The following is a 22627-nucleotide window of genomic DNA, read 5'->3' as shown; positions in this document are numbered from 1 at the left end:
AGGGAGGGGAGGAGAGGGGAAGGGAGGGGAGGGGAGAGGAGAGAGAGATACCACATGGCAGCCTGGAGGCAAAGTTGGAGACAGCAAGGGGTCAAATCCCAATGTCTCCCCCCAAAAGCATGTCCTTAATTGCTTTAATTTCCTTTTACTAGAACCCTCCTAAGATGTCCACCACTTTCCAATAATTTAGGCTGGAGATAAAGTCTTCAAATTGTAAGCCCTTGGGAGACATTTAAGATCCCAATTACAGCAAGTTCCTAGTTCAAAACTTACTAAGAATTCTAAGGTAACAATAGCTTAGAATAAGCTGTGGTTCTATGAGTTCTGTGCCTTTTGAGTGTCCAAGTTATTTAAAATCATGATTCTCCATGAATAAAGAGAACATTTAGGGGTGATGGAAATCTGACTAATTACTTGGTTTAATAACTTTCATTTTCCCCTTATTATCTTGTGTTTTAGTATTTAATCTGTTCCTCTCTTAAAGTTCCTCAGTTAAAAATTGTCATACTTGTGATTTTTCAAAAAGGTTTCATATTTGCTTCCATGTACTTATGCTGTTATTGTTACTATTATTGGTTATTACAATTTTGTATGCGAGAGTCTGAGTACAGAAAATTTGATAGCATGAGAAAGCCGTAAATATTACTGACTGATCAAGTTATATACATTCAAGCTTGACATTTCTGGGCTCCATGTCCTTAAAATAGATAGCCATTCTACTTTGTATTTATGTTTCATTGAACTGATTCTTTGAGTTATGAATTATTTTCTTTGTCCACTAGTGGGGACAAATGAAGCTAACATTAAGTATAACTAGATTGTAGTGTATTCAGGTGCTGGAGCCTGCAGGGCAGTCAACATGAAAACCATGACTGGAGGAGTGAGGATGATTATAGGAAAGGCAGAAAGAAGATTCAAGAGACAGATATGGGAGGACTGCTGTTTGACACCATGGCAGCAGCAAGTGTATTTTCTTAGTGTCTTTTAAAGACAAACAACAGAAAGCATGACAAATTCCAGGATGTTAAACAATGATCACAAATGCTTACATGGCAATTTTATGGTACACAGTATCTATGTTTGACTGAGCCCATTTTCTTCAAGTTTGGACATTCTCTCAAGAATGTATGTGTAAGCAGAGGAACGCTGCAGGATATAATGCTCGTCTTTAAAAACAAGGACAAATGTTTGCAGACTCATTCATGATTAATCACAAGCAAGAAGTCAGCCAAAGTTAACTCCAGATGTGCTCCCCATATTTAGGGATATTTAAATAATAAAACCATAAGAAAACACAGAAGAAATTACAATAAAATGAAACCAAGTAGAGCTACAAATTAGAACATGTCATACATAAAAGCTTTGTGGGTTCTGGGACAGTTCTGTTGATGTGCTGGATTATGCCAATGCTTGCCACAATAAAAAGTGTACTTTTGTGCATGAATTTCATTCTACAAAAAATTCCCAAGAAATATATTCTTTTCGTTGATAAACATAACCTAATTCTGATCATTTTTCTTCATGTTAATATATCAGGCTTAAAACAGTTTATCATTTACTATAATGGTAACTGATACTAATTGCTAAGGCTAGGTATGAGCCAAGAACCTTAACACACATTCTCCTATTTCTTGTTCACAAGGGATCTACGGCATTTTATCCCTATTTACTGACAAGAAACTGGAACTGTAAGAATAAACATAAGTTAACTAAGCTGCCTAAAGTAGCATAAAAAGTAAACTGGAGAATTAAGGGTTGAAATCAAATGATCCCAATGGTCACATTCTTTATTAAAACAGTCCATTGCTTTCCTGCATCAACTTCTCAGACAACACAGGAGCCTACCATCTTAGGTGTAGTATTGCATCAGAGAGGGGGATCTGGGAAGGATCTGTACAAGTCTGACTTGCCATGGGCTTAAGGACTCACTATCTAAGAAACATTGTAAACATCTAGACTGAAAAAAAATCTGTCCACTTCCTTGATCCTACATTTCGATCATGGTAATCCATACCATAAGAGAGAATTTAATAGCACTGGCATTACTCTTGTAGGACGGAGGGGCGACCATGGGCAGTAAGATGGGTACATGTCAAATACAGACCAGGCTCAGTAGGTACCAGTGATGTCATAGCACAGGGGCAACTGTTCTACAAGGAGCAGGGATCACTTCATTATGACAGAATAGAAACGGTGTTCTTGGTCTATATCAATTATCTACAAATAATATTAATGCCGAACTTAACTCTGGGTGAGATGTGATTATAGCTTGGAAGAAGCAGTGAAGAAAACACAAGAGACATCCTTCAGAGTGGGCAATGGCTAAGGAAAGAAGGCAGCAAGGCAAAGCTGAGGCCAAACAGATGTACTTCAAGAATCAAAAAGGAATGGGCTTCAGAGAGGGGAACTAGGGTTCACACCCAGAAAAGGATTGCATGGGACTGGGATTTGTAAGGTGATACAACTGAAGAAGTAAACTGAGAAGGGAAAGAGGTCCCAAGGATAGGAATTCCCATTTTTCCCTTGAAGGCCCAAATCTAAAAAGCTTCCTCTTTTCCCACAAAAAGATATTTCTAAACTTGGATGTGTTTCAGCCTGTTTCTCTAACAATACTTTTCTCACTCCTTAAAAAGAGATGATTCCATTAAGAACATTTAAACTTTATATAGTTCTTTGAGTATGATTAGCAGGGCAGACCATATTTCACCAGTCCTTTAGTTTCTAGGACTCTGGTGGAGATAGGATAGTGAGTGTGTGTGTGTGTGTGTGTGTGTGTGTGTGTGTGTGTGTGTGTGCACATACACACTCACCTGAGCATTAATTTAGAGGACAAAGGCCCTCTGGTGTCTATTCTTGATAGTGATATTCTTGATAGTGATATATATATATGTGTGTGTGTGTGTGTGTGTGTGTGTGTGTGTGTGTGTGTGTGTATGTGTGTGTGTATCCTATCACTAAATTCAGTGCTCATAGATTCCCCTAGCCTGTCTAGACAATGAGCCTCAATATGTCTTCAAATCCCTTCCAAAGGTGCTGAGGTTATAGTCATAAGGCACTACCCTGGCTCTTTACTTGAACTCAGAGAGGTCTGAACTTAGGTCCTCATGATTGTGTGGCAGATGCTTTATCAACTGAATCATCTCTCCAGCCCATGTAACATAATTTGTAAAGGGTGATACTTTATAATATATATACTGCTTTTGTCTTAATATCATTAGCTAATGTTAATTCATGGAAATTTTCTCAGATGATAAAATGTTCTTTGAAAACATCAATTCCAGTTGGTGTCTATCTCACAGAAGCATAACTGAGCCATTCCTTTCATATAGATATATATATGTATATATATGTGTGTGTATATGTATATATGTACATATATATGTATATATATACATATATGTCTCATATCCTTTTCTCTTAGGTTTTGAATTCTATACACAAGATCACTAGGTTAGGAGGATGATTTCTTTTTCCCAACATACTAGCAAACTGTTTTCCAAATGATAGCATCTCTCTTTTTGCTCCCACTTGCAGAGTGCAAGTACCTGTCACATAATACTCTTGTCAACATTCTAACTGTGATATTTAGAGAAAAAAAATGTTTTACCCAATTAGTCAGGTCACATGAACTGATAGACCTTAGCCATCTGCCGAGAAGTAATTTGAGAAGTTTGCTTTAAACATACAAAATGTGATTGTACTAGTCACAGATGGGACGCCTGCAAAAAATGGAAGAAATTGTTTTCAACACAGTATTTCCATTGGGAGAGAAGACTGGCAGCTCCAAGCCCTTCAGAGAGTGTTTAAGGTGTGGACTGGGTTACTATGTTCCCTGTGGCTTAATAAGTAAACAAATTTAAAAACCCCTAATTCTTTCCTCTTGCCCTTGACTTGTACTTTTCTATGGAGTATTGAGCAAAAGGTGAAAGATTAATTTGATCTAAAAAGAATCCAGAGTACTTTAGGGAGTATTTGCAAGATAATAAACCCAGTTTATTCTGACGACATAAATGTTTTAACTACTTAAATGCTGAATCAGTAAAATACGAGAGCTGGAGTTAGAGGGCTCTGAGGCCTCCATTTTGTTATGTCCCCCAGTATCATTAAGATTGTGCTTCCTTATGTGACAAAATAGGTAAGCACTGAGCATGAAACTAATAGATAAACTATGGCTGTTGCTGACTTGTTCAATAAAGTGAAAACATCCATATGGAAAAAGGACACTGGACTTCACTTTCGGCGCACAAATGACTGCTAATCTTTAGAGTTATACTTACATACATGGAAGGAGTATAACGGCAGTTTTAGAAGAGATATACAGAAACCAATAAATTTACATTGCTAAATTACTGTTGAAGTACAAATAGCAAGGTATACCTAAACATATAAGCACCTATTAATTATACAGGGAGATGATTGATACAAAGTTAACTTATTTGGCATAGTTACACTATCTGGAAAGTAAAAGCTACAGAATGAAAAAACTAAACCATACTTTTTGTCAAAAGATATCCAAAAGGGAATCTTACAATTACAATCAGCAATATGAATCTGGAATTAACCCTATATGTTCTCTGATTTGATACCTAGCAGTTATGAAATACAGTTCAACCTAGTTTAAAAAAAAAAAAAAAAAACCAGTATTCAAAACTAGGCTTAAAACTTGCTACTTTTCCCCAAATAAACTATTTTTACAAAGATGTATTCATCTTAGATATTAATTACATGTTTTTAAACAGAAAGAAAGGTTTTATTTGACATCAAAGTACTATAGAATGTAATATGCATAGATAGTGTGCTATAGGTACTGATTTTGCAGATGAGAATGCCTAAGTCCTGGCTCCATCGATCCAAGCAGTTCTCTTCTTGGCCTTGACAAGCCTGTGTGATCTGTGTAGGCCTGTTTTTCTGATCTCATCCCCCACTTCTCTTTTTATCTCACTCATCTCTGCCTACATAGGATTTCTTGCTGTTCCTCAGACACAAACACTCCATGCTATATTCCCTATTAGCCTTTATCATTCCCTCTGCTTGGACTGTTCTGTTTTTGCTACACAACCTGTTCTAGTTTTATCCAGGAATCTTTTCAAATTACAAGTCTTAGAGAAAACTTTCCTGACCACAAAGTCAAGATATCTTCTACCTGCAGTCACTTATAGCCTTATTATTTTGTTCTTTCTTCTTTACTGGATAAATGCATAATTCTATTTATTTATCTACCAGTTGATTGGCTATCTTTTCAACTTGAAGCTTGATGAGAGCAGATCCTTATGTATTTTCTGCTCTGCTGTATCTTCAACAGCTATGAAAACTTCTGGCACATACAGATATTTCACAAATTTTCCAAATGACCAATTGAAGAGGTAAATGAACAAATGCACGATATGTAGTTCTATGAACCTGGGGAGAACAGATAAAGAGTATATAACTAAACCAAGCTGAAATGGGGTGTGATCAAAAGGGTTCTTGGGAAAATGTGAACAGGATTTTGAAGGGCAACCAAAGAAATGCGAAGAGATGTGAGGCACAGGGCATAAGAGAAAACATAGTGTACTTACCAAAGAGCCATCAGTGATCTGGAGTGATAACGGTAAAGAGAATAGGAGAAAATGGCTCTCTGTGACTGCAGTCATCGAGCAACGGTCTTAGAAATCCTATAAACCTCTCAGGAGACAGCTATATCAGGCTGGATTGTCCTTCCTTCAGTCTCTGCTCCATAGTTAGTCTCTGCAACTCCTTCCGTGGGTATTTTGTTTCCCCTTTTAAGAAGGAATGAAGTATCCACACTTTGGTCTTCCTTCTTCTTGAGTTTCTTGTGGTTTGTGGGTTGTTCTTCCTGTATTCCAAACTTCTGAGCTAATAACCACTTATCAGAGAGTGCATACCATGTTTGTTCTTTTGTGATTGGGTTACCTCACTCAGGATTATATTCTCCAGATCCATCCATTTCCCTAATAATTCCATAAATTCATTGTTTTTAATAGCTGAGTAGTACTCCATTGTGTAGATATACCACAATTTCTGTATCCATTCCTCTGTTGAGAGACATCTGGGTTGTTTCCAGTTTCTGGTTATTATAAATAAGGCTGCTATGAACATAGTGGAGCATGTGTCCTTATTACATGTTGGAGCATCTTCTACCCTCAGAACTCCCAGGGACTCAACCACCAACCAAAGAGTACACATGGTGGGACTGATTGCTCTGGCAGCATGTGTATAGTAGAGGATTGCAAAGTCGATCATCAGTGGGAGGAGAGGCCCTTGACCCTGTGAAGGTTCTATGCCCCAGTGTAGGGGAATGCCAGGGCCAATAAGTGGGAGGGGGGAGTGGCAATCAGGGGGAGGGGGAGGCATCAGGGGTTTGTTCTTGTTGGCTTTTTTTTTTTGAGGGGAAACTGGGAAAGGAGAAATCATATGACTTGTAAATAAAGAAAATATCTAATAAAAAAAAGAAATCCTATAAACAATTTGAGTCCTAAAAATGACAAAAATATTATCCATAGGTAATTAAAATCATCCAGTCTTTCCATCTATAATTCCCAAGAATTAGGAAGGTTAAAAACATTTAATGAGGAAGAATTCATCTTTAAAAATAATATATATATGCCTTGCCCACTGTACTGTCACATCAACTCTCAGCATAAGATCTGAGAGATAAAGACAGCTACCTGTTAGCATATCAAGCAATAGCTACCTATTTATATTATCCAATTATATAATATAAGCTATATGACACTAACTACATACAATAAGCCAGTTTCTCTAGTGTGATGAGATATAGATTCTGTAGGGTCAGCTTCTCTCAGAGTGACTTTAGTTAGGTTTTATTTGTTTGTTTGTTTGTTTGTTTGTTTGTTTTTTCAAGACAGGGTTTCTCTGTGTAACCTTGGCTGTCCTGGAACTCACTCTGTAGGCTAGGCTAGCCTCAAACTCAGAAATCCACCTGCCTCTGCCTCCCAAGTGCTGGGATTAAAGTTATACCTAGTAAATTGTATTGTACTATATATTTATTAGAAAATTTTTTAACTATCAATGACTCCTTAACTAGAGACTAATAGACTGACAATAAAATAATTGTCAAAACCCACAATTTCTCACATGGACACATCTCAAAATTTAAAAATCATTATGTACTCTATATTTGGAGAAAAAAATTAAAGTATGTCCTAATTTGCAACTGGTAAACTGGGCTAAGCAACAAAACTATATATGTACTCTAAGGAGTCCATAATCCCAAAACAAGAATGGGCAGGCTTTGGAACATAGCAAAACAATACCCACATAATGCAGGCAGATGGAGAAGCATATGGCCACCACAGCTGGAACACTTTGTAAATGATCCCAAACCACCACTGGTCTTTGAACACTTTCCCAGTTCAAAGTATAGAGAACCATATATTATCAGCAAGTTCTTGGTGAGTGAGATGTTTACAGTTCTTCACTAAACTCCTTGAATAATATTCCTAAAGTGTGCAGACTAACAAACTAAAGCTTTCTGGTGAGCAATATGCTGCTGCCCACGTGCAGAACCACTTAACCTTGGTGACATGCTCTGGATTCTAGGAGGTAATTATTACCTGTTGCCTTTTTCTGATAGGGTGTTGCTAGCTAATGCTTCAATAAAGGTCATAACTACTTGGGGAGATCAATTCTTCTAGGGAAAGGATTTGGACATTATTCACATGGCTTATGGAGTCACTCATTAAAATCTGATGTTGCTATTGCTTATTTTATTGCTAATGTTTGGAAACAAAAACTATACCCTAAAGGGGATATGGCAAGAAGATCATTAGAATCAGAATCATCTTGCATGACTAATGCGCACAAGCATGCTATCTCACTCTTCTGAGCTCCATTTTTGTTAAAGTATAATATAGGAAGAGAGAATTGTGACTATGTCGCCTAAGCATTTAGGAATTTCAATAAGATAGTATGTATTAAGGCATTTTCTAGGCCAGGAAACTGTGTAAACATTAGAGCTTATTATGTAACATTGATTGATTGCATATTTTAGAAGCTCTTCAAATAACCCTACAAATACTATTATATGTCATTGCTGTTTAAAAATAGAATTAACCATACAACAGACAAAACAAAGAAGGTAATGTACAGCTGCCCCTTATTTCATACAGTGTCTTCCCTGTTAATAGTATCTAATATGAGCATTGTACATTTGTGGCAGCTAATGAATACTAATAATTACTAACTGACATCTCGAAAGTCTTACTTTGCTTAATCTCTGTTTTCTTTCTCAAGATCCCATGCAAGGTACCATATCACATTTAATTAATGTTTGTTAGGCTAATCTTGGCAGTAACAGTCTCTCTCTCTCTCTCTCTCTCTCTCTCTCTCTCTCTCTCTCTCTCTCTCTCTCTCTCTCTCCTCTCTCTCTCTCTCCTCTCTCTCTCTCTCTGTCTCTGTCTCTCTCTCTCTGTCTCTGTCTCTTTCTCTCTCTCACACACATGTGTGTGTGAGAGAGAGTGCTCACGTGCAAATTTGGAGAGTATTTTCAAGCATTATATAGGATACTTGAGCATTTTGTGGGATATTTCTCTATTACATGTTACCTAATCTTTTACTCATGATTATATTGGGATATGTGGATTTTAGAAAGAAAGATAAAGTGTCATTTTTATCATATCAAAATGTTCTGTTGTTAAAGTGATGGCAATCATCTGGCTTAGGTATGCTTGTCCAGTTTCTCTACTGCATAGTTACATTTCTCCCCCCATTTCCAAACTATGCATTAAGCTAGCCTCTAAATGGAGCTCATACCTATGGAGTAGAGAATGATATTCTCCTCTTTAGCTATGTTCATACCTTAAGTCACTTTAAGTACCTTATACCTTGGCCACTTTCAGTATACAATATTGAGGCTAAAAGATATTTCTAATAAAAGCTAACACCTTTTTAAAATTATTTTATGTCCCAAATGTGGCCCCCTTCCCAGTCCCCCTTAGAATAGTTCCTCCCACCCCATCCTCCTTCCCAGGGTATCTCCCTAGCCTGGGGTATCAAGTCTCTACAGGATTAGGTATATCCTCTCCCACTGAGACCAGACAAGGAAGCCCTCTATTACATATGTGCCCAGGGCCTTCAGAAAACCATGCATATTCTTTGGTTGGTGGCTAAGCCTCTGAGAGCTCCCAGTGGTCAGGGTTAGTTAACGTTGTTGGTCTTCCTATGGAGTTGCCATCCCCTTCAATTCTTTCACTCCTTCCCCTAATTCTTCTATAGGGGTTCCCAACCTCAGTCCAATGCTTGGGTGTATCTATACACCCAATGCTTGAGTATCTATATCTGTCTCAGTCAACTGCTGATAGAGTCTCTCAGAGAACAGTCATGCTAGGCTACTGTCTGCAAGCACAATATGGCATCAGGAATAGTGTCAGGGATTGGTGCCCACCCATGGGACAGATCTCAAGTTGAACTGGTAATTGGTTAGCCATTTCTTCAGTGTCTGCTCCATTTTTGCCCCTGCATTTCTTTTAGATGGGAGCAATTTTGGGTCAAAAGGTTTGTAGGTGGGTTAGTGTCCATTCCACTGGGGTCCTGTCTGACTGCTGGAGGTGGTCTCTTCAGGTTCCATATCCCCACTGTTGGGCATTTTGGCTAAGGTCACCCATATTGGACTTCCTAGAGGTTCCTCTCACACCCACTACCATATGTAGCTGCATATTCAAAATATATAAAGAATGCAAAAAGCTAAATTCAAAAAATAACCCTATTTAAAAATGGGGTGCGGGGCTAAACAGAGATTTCTCAGCAAAGGAAACTCCAATGGCCAAGAAGCACTTAAAGAAGTATTCAACATTCTTTTTGTTTGTTTGTTTGTTTGTTTGTTGTTGTTGTTGTTTTTCGAGACAGGGTTTCTCTGTGTATCCCCAGCTGTACTGGAACTCACTCTGTAGACCAGGCTGGCCTCAAACTTGGAAATCTCCCTGCCTCTGCCTCCCAAGTGCTGGGATTAAAGACGTGCACCACCATTGCCCGTGTTCAACATTCTTAGACACCAGGAAAATGCAAGTCAAAATGACCCTGAGATTCCACCTTATACCCTGCAGAATGGCTAAGATCAAAATGACAGCACATGCTGGTGAGGATGTGGAGGGAGGGGAACATTCCTCTATTCCTGGTTGTACTACAAACTTGTACAACCACTCTGGAAATCAATCTGGTGGTTCCTCAGAAAACTGGAAATAGTTCTACCTAAAGACTCAACTATACTGCTCCCTGGGCATATAGCCAAAAGGTGCTCTACAATATCACAGGGACACTTGCTCCATTGTATTTACAGCAGCTTTATTCATAATAGCTAGAAACCAGAAGCAATAAGATGTCCGTCAATGTAAGAATGGATACAGAGAATGTGGTTCATTTACACAATGGAATACTATTCAGCTATTAAAAATGAGGACATTATGAATTTTGCAGACAAATGGATGGAACTAGAAAATACCATCCTGAGTGAAATGAACCCAGACCCCAAAGGACATGTATGGTATGTATTCACTGATAAGTGAATATTAGCCAAAATTAAAGGAATAACCATAATATACTCCACAGACTCTAACAAGTTAAACAAGTAGGAAGACCCAGGTAAGGATGATTAAATCCCATTTAGAGGGGGAAACAAAACTAGTTATGGGAGGCAGAGGGAGGAATGGAGTTGTGTGGGAGAGGGAGGAGAATAGAGGGACAGGATCAGGTGTAGGAGAGACAGGAAAGAGTCCCAGAAAGGCAAGAGAGGGTAATCTCTTTCTAGGAGAAAAACTATAGTCATGGTAGTTTTCTATTTCTTGCCTTGAAAGTCAGTCAGCTCCTGTTTTGCTTTCAAGATAAATTTACCTTAAAGAGAAATGTTTGCTTTGTTCAGTTTCCCCTTGAATGCTGTGGGGGTCTGTTTTCAAATGGCCCTGTTTTCCCTTCCTTCTACTGTCTTATCAGCCCCTTTTACAAAAGATAACATGTGCATTCATTTCTCCTTTTAGAATTCTCTACCATGCTATTTCAAATATGTTGGCTGTATAATTTTCTGAGATAAAAAAAAATTAGAATCCAAAGCTTCTCTCTGAGGGAATTTTACCTTTGAAGTTCAGGGAACATCAGAATCAAAGAGAAATCTACAATTTACTTCCTTACAACAAATTCTGGGGAGATAAAACTAACAAGAGAAAAAAATCTGTTTCAAACTGATAATAAAGATGCTGTAATGAGGAGGAAAAAAGAAAACATGAAGTTATGAAAAAAAGTTATTTGATTTACAATGGCATTTCCCTAATCCTTGGCAATATGGGGCAGCCAATGTATTTAAGTATTTCTCTATCAAACCTATGATTCAGCTTTTCCTGCCAACTTCTGGCCAAAGGCAACTAGTTGCAGGAACAGAAAGAAAATAGAAATAGAGTAAATATACAGAGTGAAACCCAACACAAGGATTTAAACAGATTAAGCTGAGCATATAATGTGTTCTTTTATTTTAAAAGCTATATGTAGGTAGGCAATATTTTTAAAAGATATTCATGTCAATATATTTTTTATAAAATAAAATATGCATGCATTGTGTTGAGAATATAATCCAATGTTAGAGGGTCTGTTTAGCATTTGTGAGGACCTGAATTTGATCTTAATTGTTGAAAAAATAATTTAAATATGCAGAAAAGTTTTTATTTGGCTAACAAATTATTAAAACAACTTGAGTTTTCAACAATACAAGAACAGTAAAGATTAAATGTTTCCTTAGTATAGACAATGAAGTATAAAGGACAGAATATTAATTTTGGAGCAAGAAGGAGTTAGATTAAAATTATTAATTCAGTAGGTACTTGTTATAATACCTTTGGTGGATGACCTAATCTCTCTAATACCAGTCTCATTGTATGTAAAATAGACTTACTAGTACATAGCTTGTATGTCTTCATGACAAACAGAGATAAGGCAAATTATACACATAGCCAAGAATTTCATTAAACATTGGGAGAGAGAGGGGAGGCATTCCTGTCTTCATATAATTTATAACCCAGTAGATGAAATTAATCAAGAAATGACCAAAATGAGATAAGATTATCAAAATAATAAATTATTTGAGGGGACTTAGAAAAGTATAGGTGTTCCTTAGAAAATGATTGATTAAACTAAAAAGAAAGCTAAACATTAACTAAGCCGAACCCTCAAGAAAGAACTCAAGATAAAGGATAAAGAACACGCAAAGTTCCTATGGTGGGGGAGATAAGGTATTTCCAGGGAACTGAAAGGGGTGTGCAGAGAAAGACTGTGAGGAAGGACAGGAGGCAAAAGTCAAGCATGCAAATCTTTGTTTTAATTAAATTATTTTATTTATCTACATTCCAAAATCTAAGTTGAACCCTTCTTGGTCCCCACCCTATCCCCCACATCTCTGAGAGGGTGCTCTGTCATCTGCCTCCCAAACCCCACCAGCATTCCTCTTCCCTGGAACATCAAATTTCCACAGGATTAAGCACATCCTCTCCCACTGAGGCCAGACAAGGTAGTCCTCTGCTACATGTGTGCCTGGGGCCACAGACCAGTCCATGTATGTTCCTTGGTTGGTGGCTTAATCTCTGGGAGCTTTGAGGGGTCCCAGTTAGTTGACACTGTTGTTCTTCCTATGGAGTTACAATCCCCCTCAGCTTCTTCAGTCCTTCCCCTAACTCTTCCATAGGGGTCCCTGACCTCAATCTAATGGTTGTCTGTAAGTATCTGCATTTTGAGTATCTGCATCTGTCTCAGGCAGCTGCTGGTAGAGCCATCTCAGAGGACAGCCATATCAGACCTCTGTCTGCAAGCACAATATGACATAAGTAATAGTGTCAGGGTTTGGTGTGCTCTCATGGGATTGAACCCAAGTTGGGTCTGTCACTGTGTGGCCTTTTCTTCAGTCTCTGTCCACTTTTGTCCCTGCATTTCCTTCAGACAGGAACAATTCTGGATCAAATATTTTGAAGACGAGTGGGTGGCCCCATCCCTCAACTGGGGGCCATGTCTATCTACTGGAGGTATCTACCTACTAGAGGTGGTCTCTACTGGGTCAATCTCCCAACTGTTGGGCATTTTGGGTAATATCATTCCCATTGAGTCCTGATAGCCTCTCATATCCCAGGTCTTTAGGACTTTCTAGAGGTTCCCCTTGCTCCCACCCCATTGCTGTGTATTTAGACTCATTCTACTGGCACTCTGGGCTTCTTCTCTGCCTTCCCTCATACATGATCCTTTTCTGCCATTCGCCCTTCCCCTCCCTTCTTCCTCCCAGATTCCTCCCTCCCTCTGCCTCCCATTTTGTTGCCCATAAGTGGGTTTGAGATATCCACACTTGGGCTTTCCTTCTTGTTAAGCTTCCTACAATCTGTGAGTTGTATCATGGGTATTCTGAACTTTTTGGCTAATATCCACTTAAGTACTTTGGCTGTCAGCCTAAGAATAACGAGAAATTGAAAGGCTACTACAAGAATATATAGAGACAGAAGACGCAGGAAGGCCAGAATATGCCAAGGCAATTGGTTAAGCAGATAATGAAGTCACCAGAAGATTAAGAAGTTTAGAATCAGATTGGTGTTATCAGTCTTCTCTCTAAATGCTGTGTATTTTAGCTCTCATATGTTATAATAAAATTCTAAATGCCTGAAGTGAGTAAATAGAGAGGTGTTTCAGTTTAGTAAGATAATTTCCCCCAGAGTCAAGCATGTCAGTTTGTTTTTATCAATAAGGTCACATAGAAAACATGAGAACTAAAGATGGAAGCATTCATAAGAAACTGAAAAACTAACTACAGGTGGTAATATGGGGGGTTGGTGGAAAGGAACTAGATGGGAAATTATGTGCCCATGTGCACCAATGTGCACCAATGTCCATCTGTACAGTCACCAAGTTTAAGTAGCTAATCTCTAGCTAGTTCCCATCCAGATCAAATGTTTCACTGTAGAAAACACATCTATGAACTTATAAAGGCAACTGAATGCAGTGTTTTGTAGTGCAGATTCTGAAGCCATAATAATAACCTTAAGGACTTAATAAGCGCTTGCTATGTGCAGGCATTTATTTTAAGCATTGTATATAAACTGCCTTAATCGTCCCAACAAATCCTTTAGGTGGTAACTATTATTATTATCACAGCTTCCCATTATAGTAGAGAAAACATAAACACAGAGACATTAAGAAATTTGTTCAAGAGTTTACAAGCATTAAGAGGCAGGGTCAAGACATGAACACAGCTGTCTAGCTCAGCTATGAATGCCTTCTTAGGGTGCCTGCACTCAAATTTCAGCTTTGTTGGTATCAGAGGAGAACCTGTCTGTGGCTCAGTTTTCTTACTTATAAAATAGGGATGATAATATTTCTTATCTAAAGGAGGTGGATTTTTGTGAAATTTTAGGGTATATATATAAATAATTGCTTTGGCTATGGGGTATCTTTTTTTCTTCCATGTGAATTTTAAAATGTCTTTTTCTACTTCTGCAAAGAATGTCACTGTAATTTTCATAGCAATTGCATTGGAACTGTAGATACCTTCGGGTAGTATTGTTCTTTTTATAATGCTAATTCTGCCAGCTCCTAAGCATAAGGGGGTCTCTCCACAGTCTAGTATCTTCTATTTCTTTCTTCAATACCTTAACATTTTCATTATAGAGGTTTCTCATTTCCCTGGTTATGGTGTGTGTATGTGTGTGTGTGTGTGTGTGTGTGTGTGTGTGTGTGTGTGCTACTGAGAATGGTTTTTATTTTTAAGTTTTATTGCATTATAAGGAGAAAAGTTACATGATTTCAATTTCTCTGAATTTGGTAACATTTAAAAACATATTTTAAGTAAATAGAATTAAATCATATTCTTGTTTTCCTTTCCTACCCCAGCTCCTCCCAGAGACCCCCTTCAATACCTACAATATCTTTTTTTATATTCTTTAAAATTTATAAAATATTATAACACTATAAATGAGTATTTTAAAGTTGTTTGATATAAAACAACAATCAATTTAACAGTCTTATGTAGATGCTTGTCTACAGCAATACTGAAAATGCATACATTTTTCTCAATATAAATTTTAAATAACTCCAAACGTATTAACTATATATTTCAAAATAATACATCACTACTAATATTTTCTTAAATGAACATAAATATATGAAGTGTTTTTTGTTTGTTTGTTTGTTTTATATTTAGTAGAGTTTAAAGTCTTGGCTCTTACTGTGCTAACATGATACAAGAGTTACAAACATCAAGTAAACCATTCAATCTTATTCTTTGCTGTTTTCTTACAAATCCCCTTCCAATTTAATTGTCTACATTTCTTTGGGGTATTTTAAAATATGTAAGCTGTTCTGAAAACCATAGTATAGTGTAAAAAAATGAAATAAACAATACTACTAATAGAGAGGCTGAGATAGGAGAAGCAAGATCTCAAGACCCTTATGTTGTACAAGCAAGACACTGTCACGAACAAACAAGCTGAAAAGTGTATATGGATTGTATAATATTGGACCTATTTCTCCAATTACCAAATTAGAGAGACCATTGGATGACAGTCAATAAATTTCTACTTCTTCATATTTTTGGATTTCAAACGACTAGAATATGTTGATAATATTAATTTTCATATAAAGATACTAAGAAAAAGTAATTGTTACTTCCTGTTGTTTTTGTTGTAAGAAGTTGAATTAGGTTTGCGTGGATTTGTTGAAAGATTACTTTCTTGCTTCTTCTAGGGTGTAGTTTTACTCCTTTTGTTGATGCTTTCCATCTATTATCCTTTGTAGGGCTGGATTTGTGGAAAGATATTATGTAAATATTGTTTTGTCATGGAATATCTTGTTTTCTCCATCTAAGGTAATTGAGAGTTTTGCTGGGCATAGTAGTCTGGGCTGGCATTTGTGTTCTCTTAGGGTCTGCATGACATCTGCCCAGGATTTTCTAGCTTTCATAGTCTCTGGTGAGAAGTCTGGTGTAAGTCTGATAGGCCTGCCTTTATATGTTACTTGCCTTTTTTCCCTTACTGCTTTTAAAATTCTTTCTTTGTTTAGTGCATTTATTATTATTATGTGACGGGAGGAATTTCTTTTCTGGTCCAGTTTATTTGGAGTTCTATAGGCTTCTTGTATGTTCATGGGCATCTCTTTCTTTAGGTTAGGGAAGTTTTCTTCTATAATTTTGTTGAAGATATTTACTGGCCCATTACCTTGGGAGTCTTCACTCTCTTCTATACCTATTACCTTTAGGTTTGGTCTTCTCATTGCATCCTGGATTTCCTGGATGTTTTGGGTTAGGAGCCTTTTGCTTTTTTGCATTTTCCTTGACTGTTGTGTCAATCTTTTCTATGGTGTCTTCTGCCCCTGAGATTCTCTCTTCCATCTCTTGTATTCTGTTGCTGATGCTTGCATCTATGACTCCTGATTTCTTTCCTAAGTTTTCTAACTCCAGGGTTGTCTCTCTTTCTGATTTCTTTATTTTTTCTATTTCAATTTTTAGATTCTGGATGGTTTTGCTCATTTCCTTCACATGTTTGATTGTGTTTTCCTGTAGTTCTTTAAGGGATTTTTGTGTTTCCTCTTGAAGGGCTCTGGCTGTTTACCTGGCTGTTTACCTGTGTTCTCCTGTATTTCTTCGAGGATGCTATATGTCTTTCTTAAAGTCCTGTATCATCACCATGAGAAGTGATTTTATATCTGAATCTTGCTTTTCTGGTGTGATGGTGTGTCCAGGATGTGCAATGGTGGGAGTATTGGGTTCTGATGATGCCAAGTAACCTTGGTTTGTGTTTCTTATATTCTTAGGCTTGCCCCGCATCATCTGATTATCTCTACTGCTACCTGCCCTTGCTAAATCTGACTGGAGCCTGTCCTTCCTGTGATCCTGATTGTGTCAGAACTCCTCAGAGTCAAGCTGTCTCTGTGATCCTGTGATTCTGGGATCCCATGACCCTGGGCTTGTTAGAACACCTGGGAGAAGAGTTTCCTCTGGGTGTTTTGGGAATGACTGCAGAGTTTGCACCTAAGGTCTACTCAGGGCACCAGCTGGCCCAGACAGACCGAAAGCAACCCAAGCCACTGGGCTGGCAGAGTTCTTGTGTGCCTCATCCTGCTGGTCCCAGTTACTCCCGGTATTGGGACAGATGTTGTGTCCTCTTTACCTCTGATCCTGTGGGTGTTAGAGCGCCTGGGAGTGGAGCTTCCTCTAGGTGTTGTGGGACTGGCTGCAGAGCTTGGGCCCAAGGTCTGCTCAGGGCACCAGCTCAGACAGACTAGAAGAAACCTTAGCCACTGGGCTGGTGGAGTTCCTGTGTGCCTGGTCCCGCTGGTCCCACTTACTCCCGGTGTTGGGATAGATGTTGTGTAGTCCTCACCTCTGTTCCTGTATGTGTTAAAGCACCGAGAATGTTTTTTTTTTCTTGGCTTCTTTCTTGTCAGCTACTGGTACATAAAGAAACTATTGATCTTGCATGTTCATATTGTGAACTGCTACTTTGCTGAAAAGTGTTTATTAGTTTTAAAAGTTTTCTAGTGGAGTCTTCAAGGTCTTTTCAAAGTATATAGCCATATTATATGCAAATAAAAATATTATTATTTTTCATTTGCTATTTGTATTCATTCTATTTCTTTAACTTATCTCATTATTCTACTTAGAGTTCAAGAACTATATTGAATAAGAGTGAAAAAAGTAGATGTCTTTGTCTTGGTCCAGATTTTACAATTATTTGCCATTATTATGGTTATATGCTTGACATACATTGCCTTTACTATGCTAACATATATTGCTCCTATTCCTGGTTTCTTTGGAGCTTTTATCGTGAATAGATATTGAAATTGTGGAAGGTATTCTCTCAGTTGCCTGAGCTGTTCATGTGAATTACATACTTAAAATTACAAATGTGCTATCTCACATTTATTGAATGTTAATACAAGTTGTAACTTTATTTCCATTCCTGCAATAAAATATAAAAGAAAATAAGGGAGGGAAAGATTCATTTAGCTTGCAATTTCAGATTATAGTCAATCATTTTTTGGAAATCTAAGCAAAAATTAAAGTATTAACCATAATCAAGAGCATAGAAAAATTAATACATCCAGCTGTCTGCTTAGTCCTCTCTTTTCTAACATGGTTCAGGGCCCCAAACCAGGTAATGATGCTGCTCACAATAGGCTTGATCTTCCTACATTAATTAACAATCAACACTATACCCCACACAGACATACCTACAGTCTAACTTGATCTAAAGAATTCAAACAAACAAACAAGCAAACAAAAAATAATGGTCAAATCTTATCACAGCAACACTTCTGCTCCTGATACTATAATCTCTATGTCGGGAATCTCCAGAGAAATAAAATCTATAGAATTACTATATATTAAAGGATTTATTAGATTGGGTTATACTTACTGTCAGAGTAGTTCAACAGTGGCCATCTCACATTGTGGATGCTAAGAATCCAGTGGTTGCTTGGACTACAAGACCACATACCTCAGCAGTCCCAGTCTAGCACTGGAGGCCTGGAGGATTCCTGGAGAGACCCTAGTCTTCAGTCCACATGGCAAGCCCAAAGATGCTAGTTCTAGTATTAACAACTGAATCAACAAGATCTTTAGTTCAAATTGAAGGCCTGAAGAAGGTGATTGTGATGGAATCAGCATCAACAGGATGGATGAACTCATTAGCAAGAATGAAAGCTACAGAAGCAAAAACACAAAGCTGTCTTCCTTTCACACTATTGGAAGATGCCACCCACATTTAAGGCTAGTCTTTCCATAACAGTTAAAGCAGACAAGACAATCCCACACAAACATACCCACAAGCCAACCTGATATAGACACGATCACCAAGATTGTGTGAAGCCTACAATTTAAGTTTATCATTATGATGCATGCTCTCAAATTATGCTATAGAGCCATAGTAGCAAAAATAATATGGTACTGGTGGGGCAGGGGAACAAACATGTATATTAATGGAGGAGAAATGATTAAGAAGAAACTTACCACAGCTACAATCACCTTACTTGTGTGTGTGTGTGTGTGTGTGTGTGTGTGTGTGTGTGTGTGTGTTTGACATGAAAGTCAAGAAGGGACAATAAGAGAAGAAGATGGAATCTTCAAAAAGAGGGGGCAATAAAATCTGTTTGATGTGCAAAATAGAAAAAAAGGTTTGGTGGGGATCAGCAAAACAGGCTAGGATGGATGGGAAAGGTCAGTAGGGGGACAGAAATAATATATAGTGGTATATATGTATAGAAATACCATAATGGAATACATTACTTTGTATACTAACTCCAAAATTAATGAAATAGACTTAAAAATAAAGTATTTTTAAGAACAGTACCTAGAAATCAGTAAGGAGTTAGTAAATATCACATGTTACCATTACTCGTTGATATAGGAAATAATGGACAAATGAATTTTTGAAAAAAGTACTGGTATGGGAAATTCATTACAACTTCAAGTCTTCATGGATTGACCAAAACAAAGAGACAACCTTTAAATACTTTATAACCCTAAAGAAAATGGTTAGTGTCTGTTCTATGCAAAGTATGTCTTCTAGTATATTTTTAATTTATGTCCTTACTTAACACATAAAAAGTGTTAAAAAATCATAGTAGTGAACAAATTAACATATGCACAAAATAAAGAATAGTTCTAATCCAATATGCCTTAAATCAGATTTTTGAAGTGCTTTAGAGTTGTGAAGAACCACTATAGGGCTAGCAAGATAGCTTGTCAGGTAAACTCCAATCCAAGTATAGGTGGAAAAGGGGAACCAACTCCACAGAGTTGCCCTCTGACCTTCGCACGTTCACTGTGTCCAGCATACCCATGCTCATGCATCATTCACACTTTCACAATTATAGTAAAAATTTTACAAAGACACCTTTTGTTGAGTAAAACACATTTAAAATAAATCAAATAATGGAGCAGTGTGCATTTACATAGAAAACGTCAAGGTGGAGTACAGATAGGTAAGCACTGCTTGATAAAATTTATATTCCAATGAAAGACAAATACAGTCAGAAGCAGAAAATGTAAATTGTATTATTATCTTGGCTTAGAGTCTTTTGAAGGCTAAGCAATACTGAGCTGTATTAGTTGTCCATTCAACATTCAGCCTGTCTGGTCTGTACTAAACATGCAATCCAACAGAGTGGGGCTCACTAGAAATGCTGTTCCAGGTTGAAGAACTTAGAATTGAAATGGAAAAAGGAAACTGATAGTAAAACCAAACTTACTTTCATGTGACATGCGTACTAATGTCTAGATGAGTGGCATTTAGGAAATAAGACATGTAGAGCTATTGACATATCATGGGACACCCAAGACTGGAGAAAAAAGCCTGTTTTACCATGATCAATAGGACTTGATGCTTTTTCATGTTTTATGTTTACCTCAGTTTTTAAAACTATAATATATACATGGGGAGGAACTAGTAAACTATGAGACATAAGTTACAGTTTCACTAATTTTATGTGTTTTCCTGCTTCCTCGGTCTCATTTGCTTAGGAACACTGGGGAGAGAAGCATTGGGTTACACTAGATTCCCATCTGTGCCTTCTCCTAGGTCACACCATGATGGGTTAAAAAGATACACTGTTGAATTGCTGGACTGCATTTAGTTGAAGTAATTAATGCAGGAGCCCCACCAATTGTTAACGAGTCTTTGAATTAGCACCTGCTCCTTCCAGAACCTGTTGTGAGCCCACGGGCAGCTGGGTCCCTTGAATCAGGGAGAGGACATGGGGACGAACGGAGGAGCCCATGGGTTGTCTTATGGGTGTTTACTGAAAGACCAAAACAAGTACTTTATGCTGTGATATGAGAGGAGTGTGAAAGTAAGAATCACAATCCTGTCCTACAGTGCTTATAAAAAGAAGTAAGATATTTAGAGGAAAGAAAACCCAAATTTGTTCATTCATTCATTCATTCATTCATTCAGATACAGCTTTTCACTGTTAGTCTCAAATACCTGGTTGTCTGCATTGGCCTTCCAAGTGCTGTGATTAAAGGCATGTGCCACCATGTGTGACTTCAAAACATTTATAAAGTAACCCAATTTAGCATGCAAGCTCAGACCTAAGCCTGAATCATGATCCTCACACATTTTAGCTGTGTGATTTGTTTCAGAGTCATGTCATCTTTGAAAGATTTATTTTCTATATGCAAAACATAGATTCTTAGATGTGCATGAGGAGTAGGTGATCAGTGAAATGGATTATATAAATATAAACTGCTCAGAAGTTGGGTTGACTGCAAAAGCAACCACAAAGGAATACCAATGAAATTCACGGGAACTTCACAGGAGGAAGAGGTCACAGAGGAGCAATTTCTTTGAGGTAAATTCTGAGGTAAACTTTACAGGATTTAGCTGAGGTCTTTCATTTGTTTTTGTTTGTTTTGTTTTAACAGGAGCGAATGCAATAGGAGGAAAAGATTCCCAGTGATACACCATGTAAGTAAAGGCATTGAAGCATGGTCTTTGTGGGACTTGCAGTAGCCTGGATGAATAAGTCTATGGGCTCAAAACACTCATATCCTAGACAGACACACAAACCAAAATGGACAAAGGCAAGCAACAATCCTATAGCAACAATTCAGGGGTTCAGAGAGTCCAGAGGCAACTCACCACAACCAGCCAGAACTAGACTAATCAGAACACGAAGAGAGAGAGTATGGATAGATATGGACTGTGACAAAGACACCATATCCCCGTAACCTATGCTCAGTCATGACATCACAGTAGGATGGGACCTATTGTGTGAAAAAAAAAAAACTAAATTGGTAGCAGTGAAGGAATAAGAATGGTTACCAGGAAGAGAGTCTGAATCAGCTAGGAGAATAGCAAGATTCTAGAGCTTTCAGGCAAAGTCACTTAGGCTCAGATGAGGTGAGAGGTAAGCTTTTGAAGCTGAATGGCTGAGCTATAAGGAAAACAAGTCATTGAAGGAGAAGGGTTCAGATATTAGAGGGATTACATGATGGCACAGGCAGATAAAGAAGGAAGACTGTGTGGAATAGAAACTAGTGAACTACAGATAATATCACCCAGAAAGATGGGGGGAGTGTGTCTGGGAAGGAAGTACAGGGATTCTGTTCTTAAAAGGCCTTAGCAATTTGTTGTTGGGGAGCTGCTTATACTATTTCTAAATGTATTAGTTAGGTCTCTATGACAGGAAGATCCAAAACATGTATAAAATAATTAAAACTTTATTCTTCTGTCATATAGAAAGAAAACCCTAGGTATGCACCCCTTGGCTGTTATAACAGCACACATAACCATCAGAGTTTCAGACTCACACTAGCTTTGTTCTCCTGACAATTTTTACCCAAGATCCCCATACAGCTCCCATCCTGGTCCTGCATTCCTGTCAGCTGGAAGGTACAGAGCATCTACATGACATGATTCACAGTCACCAAGATCTAAGAGAAGAGGTGGATCCTCTTTTGGGGAGGGAATAGTAAGGTCACATTGCAGAAGAGCAAGATCACCAGAAAATACTGTTGTGGTCATATTTAGAAAATATGACACAACGGATTCTGAGATGGGAAGAATCAGTTTTCTCCAGGGATAAATCCTCATAGATTATCCATCCCAAGTGGTCAGCCCTTGCACCTACAAGTCACACACAGTGGATCCAGTAG

At 37.8% G+C, this 22627-nt stretch overlaps 1 long non-coding RNA gene across 1 annotated transcript; it reads right to left on the bottom strand.

The window, feature by feature from the left end:
• Positions 1-17868: 17868 nt before the first annotated feature.
• On the bottom strand, positions 17869-21725 carry LOC116095494. Its single transcript, XR_004120617.1, has 3 exons — positions 21612-21725; positions 18387-18673; positions 17869-17930 (listed from the first exon to the last, which is right to left on the bottom strand). It is a non-coding gene; the product is annotated as an uncharacterized LOC116095494 (long non-coding RNA).
• Between the last annotated feature and the right edge of the window lie 902 nt (positions 21726-22627).

The sequence above is a fragment of the Mastomys coucha genome, unplaced genomic scaffold (genome assembly GCF_008632895.1).
Source record: "Mastomys coucha isolate ucsf_1 unplaced genomic scaffold, UCSF_Mcou_1 pScaffold18, whole genome shotgun sequence".
NCBI classification, from domain to species: Eukaryota; Metazoa; Chordata; class Mammalia; order Rodentia; family Muridae; genus Mastomys; species Mastomys coucha.
This window is presented reverse-complemented; position numbering and strand designations above follow the sequence as displayed.